This window comes from Adiantum capillus-veneris, chromosome 28 (genome assembly GCF_014529385.1).
Source record: "Adiantum capillus-veneris isolate H3 chromosome 28, ASM1452938v2, whole genome shotgun sequence".
NCBI lineage: Eukaryota > Viridiplantae > Streptophyta > Polypodiopsida > Polypodiales > Pteridaceae > Adiantum > Adiantum capillus-veneris.
The window spans coordinates 79191270-79200350 of NC_140958.1; the positions used below are offsets into that span (position 1 = coordinate 79191270).

Here is a 9081-nt window from a genome sequence, read left to right on the forward strand (position 1 = left end):
ACAACAGGGCAGGACTGTGCAGGCCAAGAGAGAGAGAGAGTGGTGGCTGAGATGGACTGTAGGTCAATAGAGAATGGCGGCTGAGAGAGAGAGAGAGAGAGAGAGAGAGAGAGAGAGAGTAGAGGCTGAGTGGTAGTGTGCAAGCCGAGCGGCTGGCGGCGGCAGGTGAAAGAGGGCGTGGCGATGTCCACGATGATAGAGAGAGAGTAGCGATGGAGTGCAGGTAACGACATAGAGAGAGATACAGAGAGTGCATGTGTGTGTGTGGTAGAGAGAGAAAGAAAGAGATAAGCTTTAAACTCAAACTTTAATTACAAGAACCTAACTGAGAATTCAATATTTGAATTTCAAATTAAGTTTTTGAAGCGCTCGAGGGGTTTCTCACGACGAGACCCATATCGTCACTTTTGAACACAAAATGATTATAAAGAAAAATTCATAGCAAGCAAGACTTGCAAAAGGGATAGAGAAAAAGGTGGTGGGGATGGGGTAGAAGGAAAAAACACCAATTTTACACCAAACGTGTTTTCCTTAGATTAGCAATAAGGACCTCAAATCCGAGAGGAGGAAGAGCGCCAAGCGATGGCGAGGGAGTGTGCAGGGGGCCAAGAAGGAGTGCCAACTGTGAAAGACTGTGCAGGCAAAGAGAGAGAGTGGTGGCTGAGATGGAATGTGCAGGTGCATAGAGAATGGCGGCTGAGAGAGAGAGAGAGAGAGAGTGCCGAGTGGTAGTGTGTAGGCCGAGCAACGAGGGGCGATAGGTGGGAAAGGGCGCGGCAACGGTGGCGTCCACGACGATAGAGAGAGAGTAGCAATGGAGTGCAGGTAACGACATAGAGATAGATATAGATAGTGCGTGTGTGTGTGTGTATGTGTGTTAGAGAGAAAAAGAAAGAGATAAGCTTTAAACTCAAACGTTAATTAGAAGAACCTAACTGAGAATTTAAAATTTGAATTTCAAACTAAGTCTTTGAGCCTCTTGAGGGGTTTCTCAAGGTGCGATCCATATCATCACTTTCAATTGCAAAATGATTATAAAGAAAAATTCATAGCGAGCGAGACTTGCAAAAGGGATAGAGAAGGAGGTGGGGGATGGAGTAGGAGAAAAAAAAACCAATTTCACACCAAACCCGTTTGGCTTAGATTAGAAACAGGTACCTTAAATTTGGGAGGAGGAAGGGTGGCACGCGACGGCGAGGGAGTGTGCAAGAGGCCGAGAGGGAGGGACGATCGAGATGGACTGTGAGGCCAAGAGAGAGAGAGAGTGGTGGCTGAGATGGACTGTGCAGGTCAATAAAGAATGGCGAGCGACTGAGAGAGAGAGAGAGAGAGAGAGAGAGAGAGAGAGAGAGTGTAGAAGGCCAAGTTGTAGTGCGCAGGCGGAGCCACCCACGGCAGTAGGTAGGAGAGGGTGCGACGGCGACGGCGTCCACAACTATAGAGAGAATGTAGCAATGGAGTGCAGGTAACGACACAGAGACATATATAGAGAGTGCATGTGTGTGTGGTAGAGAAAGAAATAAAGAGATAATCTTTAAACTCAAACTTTAATTACAAGAACATACCTGAGAATTCAGAATTTGAATTTCAAACTAAGTTTTTTGGGACGCTCGAGGGGTTTCTAATGGCGAGACCATATTGTTACTTCTGACAGCAAAATGATTATAAACAAAAATTCATAGCGAGCGAGGCAGCTTGCAAAAGGGATAGAGAAAAAGGAGGTGGGGGTTGGGATAGTAGAAAAAAACACCGATTTAAGACCAAACACATTTCGCTTAGATTAGGAACAGGGACTTCAAATCAGGGAGGAGGAAGAGCAGTAGGCGACGACGAGGGAGTGTGCAGGGAGCCAAGAGGGAGTGATGACCAAGAAGGACTGTGCAGTCCAAGAGAGAGAGTGGTGGCTGAGATGGATTGTGCAGGTCAATAGAGAATGGCCCCTGAGAGAGAGAGAGAGAGAGAGAGAGAGAGAGAGAGAGAGAGAGAGAGTAACGATGGAGTGCAGGTAACGACACAGAGACAGATACAGAGAGTGCATGCATGTGTGTGTGGTAGAGAGAGAAAGAAAGAGATAAGCTTTAAACTCAAACATTAATTACAAGAACCTAGCTGAGAATTCAAAATTTGAATTTCAAATTAAGTCTTTGAGGTGCTCGAGGGGTTTCTCACAGCGAGACCCACATCGTGCCTTTTGATCGCAAAATGATTATAAAGAAAAATTCATAGTGAGCGAGACTTGCAAAAGGGATAGAGAAAAGGAGGTGGGGGGTGGGGTAGTAGAAAAAAACACCAATTTCACAAATAGTTTTTGCTTAGATTAGCAATAGGGACCTCAAATCTAGGAGGAGGAAGAGTGGCATATGACGACGAGGGAGTGTGGAGGGGGCCGAGAGGGCGTGACAAGAGAGAAGGACTATGGAGGCCAAGAGAGAGAGTGGTGGCTCAGATGGACTGTGCAGGTTCATAGAGAATGGCGGCTGAGAGAGAGAGAGAGAGAGAGAGAGAGAGAGAGAGAGTAGAGGGCGGAGTAGTAGAGCGCAGGCCGAGTAGCCGCTGACGGCAGGCAGGTGGGAGAGGGAGCGGCGGCGATGCTGTCCACAATGATAGAGAGAGCGTAGCGATGGAGTGCAGGTAACGACACTGAGACAGATACAGAGAGTGCATGTGTGTGTGTGTGGTAGAGAGAGGAAGAAAGAGATAAGCTTTAAACTCAAACTTTGATTACAAGAACCTAACTGAGAATTAGAAATTTGAATTTCAAATTAAGTATTTGAGCCGCTTGAGTGGTTTCTCAAGGCGAGACCCATATTGTCACTTTTTATCGCAAAATGAATGTAAAGAAAAATTCATAGCGAGTGAGACTTGCAAAAGGGATAGAGAAAAAGGAGGTGGGGGATGGGATAGTAGAAAAAAACACCAATTTCACACCAAACGCATCTCTCTTAGATTAGAAACAGGGCCCTTAAATCTGGGAGGAGGAAGAGCGGTAGGCGACGGCGAGGGAGTGTGCAGGGGGACGAGAGGGAGTGACGACAGAGACGAACTGTGCAGCCCAAGAGATAGAGTGGTGGCTGAGATGGATTGTACAGGTCAATAGAGAATGGAGGCTGAGAGAGAGAGTGTGTGTGTAGAGGGCCGAGTGGTAGTGTGCAGGTCGAGCGCCCGACGGCGGTAGGTGGGAGAGGGTGTGGCCGCGTCCATGACGATAGAGAGAGTAGCGATGGAGTGTAGGTAACGACAGAGAGACAGATACAGAGAGTGTGTGTGTGTGTGTGTGTGGTAGAGAGAGAAAGAAAGAAATAAGCTTTAAACGCAAACTTTAATTTCAAGAACCTTAGTGAGAATTCAAAATTTGAATTTCAAATTAGGTTTTTGAGGCGCTCGAGGGGTTTCTCATGACGAGACCCGTATCGTCACTCTTGAACACAAAATGATTATAAAGAAAGCGAGATTTGTAAAAGGAATAGAGAAAAAGGTGATGGAGGTGGGGTAGTAGACCAAATCATCAATGTTACACCAAACGCGTCTTCCTTAGATTAGCAACATGGACCTCAAATCCAGGAGGAGGAAGAGCACCAAGCGACGACGATGGAGTGTGCAGGGGGCCGAGAGGGAGTGACAACAGTGAAGGACTGTGCAGGTCAAGAGAGAGAGTGGTGGCTGAGATGGAATGTGTAGGTCCATAGAGAATAGCGGCTGAGAGAGAGAGTGTGTGTAGAGGGCCGAGTGGTATTGTGTAGGCCGAGCAGCCAGCGGCGGCAGGTGGGATAGGGCACCATGGCGGCGGCATCCACGATGGTAGAGAGAGAGTATCAATGGCTTGCAGGTAATGACATAGAGACAGATATAGAGAGTGCATGTGTGTGTGTGGTAGAGAGAGAAAGAAAGAGATAAGCTTTACACTCAAACTTTAATTACAAGAACCTAACTGCGAATTCAAAATTTGAATTTCAAATTAAGTTTTTGAGCCTCTCGAGGGGTTTCTCAAGGCGAGACCCATATCGTCACATTTGATCGCAAAATGATTATAAAGAAAAATTCATAGCCAGCGAGACTTGCAAAAGGTATAGAGAAAAAGGAGGTGGGGGATGGGGTAGTAGAAAAAAAAACCAATTTCACACAGACACATTTCGGTTAGATTAAAAACATGTACCTTAAATTTGGGAGGAGAAAGAGTGGCATGCGATGGCGAGGGAGTGTGCAGGGGGCTGAGAGCGAGTGACGACAGAGAAGGACTGTGCAGGCCGAGAGAGAGAGAGAGAGAGAGAGAGAGAGAGAGAGAGAGAGAGAGAGAGAGAGAGAGTGGTGGTTGAGATGGATTGTGCAGGTTAATAGAGAATGGCGGCTAAGAGAGAGAGTGTGTAGAGTGCCCAGTGGTAGTGTGCATGCCGAGCCGCCCACGGCGGCAGATAGGAGAGAGCGCGATGGCAACGGCATCCACGATGATAGAGAGAGTAGCAATGGAGTGCACGTAACGACACAGAGATAGATATAGAGAGTGCGTGTGTGTGTGTGGTAGAGAGAGAAAGAAAGAGATAAGCTTTAAACTCAAACTTTAATTACAAGAACCTACCTGAGAATTGAGAATTTGAATTTCAAGTTAAGTTGTTGGGGTGCTCAAGGGGTTTCTCACGGTGAGACCCATATCGACACTTTTGACCGCAAAATGATTAATAAGAAAAATTCATAGCGAGCGAGACGTGAAAAAGGGATAGAGAAAAAGGAGGTGGGGACTGGGGTAGTAGAAAAAAACACCGATTTCACACCAAATGCGTAAGGCTTAGATTAGGAACACGGACTTCAAATTTGGGAGGAGGAAGAGCGGTAGGCAACGGCGAGGGAGTGTGCAGGGAGTCGAGAGAGGGAGTGACGAGAGAGAAGGACTGTGCAGGCCAAGAGAGAGAGAGTGGCGGTTGAGATGGATTGTGCAGGTCAATAGAGAATGGCCCCTGAGAGAGAGAGAGAGAGAGAGAGAGAGAGAGAGAGAGAGAGAGAGAGAGAGAGAGAGAGATGTGTGTAGAGGGCCGAGTGGTAGTGTGCAGGCCGAGCAGCGGGCGACTGTAGGTGGGAGAGGGCACGATGGCGGCGGCGTCCACAATGATATAGAGAGAGAGAGAGAGAGAGAGAGAGAGAGAGAGAGAGAGAGAGAGAGAGAGAGAGTAAGTAGCGATGGAGTGCATGTAACGACACAGAGACAAATACAGAGAGTGTGTGTGTGGTATAGAGAGAAAGAAAGAGATAAGATTTAAACTCAAACTTTAATTACAAGAACCTAGCTGAGCATTCAAAATTTGAGTTTCAAATTAAGTCTTTGAGGCGCTCGAGGGGTTTCTCACAGCGAGACCCACATCATCACTTTTGATCGCAAAATGATTATAAAGAAAAATTCATAGTGAGCGAGACTTGCAAAAGGGATAGAGAAAAAGGAGGTGGGGGGTGGGATAGTAGAAAAAAAAACAAATTTCACACCAAACACGTTTCACTTAGATTAGCAACAAGGACTTCAAATCTGGGAGCAGGAAGAGCGGCATGCGACGACGAGGGAGTGTGGAGGGGGCCGAGAGGGAGTGACTATAGAGAAGGATTGTGCAGGTCAAGAGAGAGAGTGGCGACTGAGATGGACTGTGCAGGTCAATAAAGAATGGCGGCTGAGAGAGAGAGTGTGTGTAGAGGGCCGAGTGGTAGTGTGCACGCGAAGCGGCCGACGGTAGCAGGTGGGAGAGGGCGCGACGGTGGCGATGTCCACGATGATAGGGAGAGAGTAGCGAGGGGTTTCTCAACGGCAAGACCCATATCGTCACTTTTGACTGCAAAATGATTATATAGAAAAAATCATAGCGAGCGAGACTTGCAAAAGAGATAGAGAAAAAGGAGGTGAAAGGTGGGGTAGTAGAAAAAAACACCAATTTCACACCAAATGCGTTTTGCTAAGATTAGCAACAGGGACCTCAAATCTGGGAGGAGGAAGAGCAGTAGGCGACAACGAGGGAGTGTGCAGGGAGCCGAAAGGGAGTGATGACAGAGAAGGACTGTGCATGCCAAGAGAGAGAGTGGTGGCTGAGATGGACTGTGCAGGTCAATAGAGAATGGCGACTGAGAGAGAGAGAGAGAGAGAGAGAGAGAGAGAGAGAGAGAGAGAGAGAGAGAGAGAGAGAGAGTTTGTAGAGGGCCGAGTGGTAGTGTGCTGGCCGAGTGGCCAACGGCGACAAGTGGGAGAGGGCATGGCGGCGGCGACGTGCATCCACAATGATAGAGTGTGAGAGAGAGTGTAGCAATGAAGTGCAGGTAACAACATAGAGACAAATATAGAGAGTGCGTGTGTGTCTGTGTGTGGTAGAGAGAGAAAGAAAAAGATAAGCTTTAAATTCAAACTTTAATTACAAGAACCTAACTGAGAATTCAAAATTTGAATTTAAAATTAAGTCTTTGAGACGCTCGAGGGATTTCTCACGGCGAGACCCACAACGTCCTTTTTTATCGCAAAATGATTATAAAGAAAAATTCATAGTGAGTGAGACTTGCAAAAGGGATAGAGAAAAAGGAGGTGGGGGTGGGGTAGTAGAAAAAAACACGAATTTCACACCAAACACGTTTCTCTTAGATTAGCAACAGGGATCTCAAATCCGTGAGTAGGAACAACAGCAGGTGACGGTGAGGGAGTGTGCAGGGGGCTAAGAGAGAGTGATGACAGGGAAGGATTGTGCAGGCCAAGAGAGAGAGTGGTGGTTGAGATGGACTTTGGGGGGTCATATAACACTGTTACCCTCCCCAAGCTCATCACATTAGTAAACTCCCTTTATAATACTTAAGCTAAAGGTCAATAGGGACTAAGCCCACTAGACAGCCCTAGTACATTGCACATAATGCTGCCTAAATCGGATTAAGAACCTAAGTAACCTTTGATTATCAAGAAGGCATTCCCCATGGTATTAAGAGAAGATCTCTAACGCCTAGCTTGCTCAAACTAGCTTAGTTGGACTGCTTGATGTTTAAACCTAGACAAGTGATTATGACAAAAAATTTCATTTGAATTTAATGTTTGATACTAAGAAAATGTGTTGAATATTATGCTACCAATCACAATTAAAGAAGACAAACATGGATGCAAAAAAGATAAGGGGCAATGTTAATGGACAAGAAACACCTGTTTGTGTTGATGATCGCGCTTGATCTGAAGAGTGAACAAGAGAAAGATTCCATGAAGGTCCAAATCCTAACAACAGCAACACATTCCTGTACATACTAGGAAACACAAAGAATACCTCTAGGAGGCACATCAGTGGGAAGAGGTACCAACCCTTATTGAACGCAATTAAACAACATAAGGAACCCTAACCTAATTATTTGCACTCCCCCCTAGAGAGTCAAGGGAATATGATATTATAGAGATTTGGGGGAAACATTAAGGCTAAACCCCTATCCTCGTCATTGAGAAAAACAAAGTCATCATGTGTAAGACCATATGTGCCATCCGTGTAATCATGTAAATCTTCTTCATCATTAGAGGCACCAATGTTTACTAAGAAGATCACTAGACGCCTATAGTCATCTTGGTGAAGAGGGTAGTCTTGTGCAATTGGGGTGACATCCTCTACTAACTATGGATCAGTTGTGGTCAAGAGACATATCAACCATTCTAATTCCTCAAAATTCCTCTCACATGATAGCGTACCTACCAAATCCCATTCACAAGCAAGACCCAAAAAGACCATGTGAAACACTTGTGAAAAGTAAAGAGGGTACCTCTCACCCAAGGCAGGATTGGATGACTCTAGTGTCCTACCCATATCTGTACACACAGATAGATGATGGTTAGAGTGCAAAGGGTCATGTCAAAAGGTCGTGTCCGTGTGCATAATGTGTTTTATGATTTTGTGTTATATATAGAACTCGTAGGTTTCCATATTTTTGTTTGGTGGCTCTTGCTCTTTTACTTTTTTATTTTTGTCTTGTCAGTATAAGGCTTTATATATACATTCCTTAAGATTGGGAGATTGAGAGGTCAGGGAGCAAGGTTGAGAGGGAAGCAAGATGTCAGCAAACACTCCCTCCTTCCTTAGGTAGATCATACCTTTTGGAATGATGTTATCACCTTTTGAAACCAATCATTTCAAGTTGTTATGGGGTGACGGCTTTAACCAATAGTTTTTGACCGCCCTATGCGTTTCATCTAGTTGCAAGGGTGGTCAGGTACTCTCCCATGATTTTATTTGCAACGTTGTTGTAGGTGGTGAACTTACAACGGGAGGTGCAAACTCTTCCTTGTTTGTATGGATATGTACAATGGTAGGTGGAGGTTGTGTCGAAGCTTCTATTTCCGTATAGGAACTACATGAAGAGCAAGAAGCTTCATTTGACTTCCCTGTTCCTGAGCTAGGTGGAACAAATCGTTCTTTCTTCGGTACCCAAACTAGCTCTGGAGCGAGTGTGTAGCATTCTGTGATTTTTTTCTTTCCGCAATCGTCAATTCATTTTAGCGCTACAAGATTGGGCTCACAAGGGTCAGGTGATAGGTAAGAGCACAATTTACTTTTTTGTACCCAAATTTGATCATTTCCTTCATAGTAGCCTTGGGCTTCCAATAGTTTTTTAGGAATCCAACGCAACATTTCTTTACATTTCTTGGGGCAAGTGGGACGTCTCTTACCAGGCTCCTATCTTTTAGCACTAGCTATGGTCGCTAAAGAAGCTTTAAGGACCCACTTGTATGTTTTCTTTGTTATATTAGGATGGTTCTTGTGTGTCTCCTCAAGCTTTATTTCAACTACAAAAATTGAAGATCTAAAGAGTTGGGCTATGGGGACGTGCAATGTTTTGGATTTTATTTCCTTAAGAGGCAATATCTAAAGGACTATGGCTTGAATGACAGGGCTAAGAGTTGGTTTTTGCATTATGACACCCCAGTCCCCCAATCAATAGTGCATTTGATGGCTATCATCCATGTGCATCCTATGTTTACCCTCCATAGTTCTAGCAGGCAGCATGACAAAAAAGTCTTGAGCTACAACCCCATTGTCATAACTGACAGAAGTGTGTCGGATTCCAAAAACCACAAATTTTTTCTTATTGACACCCTTGAAT

At 45.2% G+C, this 9081-nt stretch overlaps 1 pseudogene; it reads right to left on the reverse strand.

Annotated features, from left to right (window-relative positions):
• Positions 1–7083: 7083 nt before the first annotated feature.
• LOC147420742 (uncharacterized) lies at positions 7084–7787 on the reverse strand (annotated as a pseudogene).
• Positions 7788–9081: the final 1294 nt, after the last annotated feature.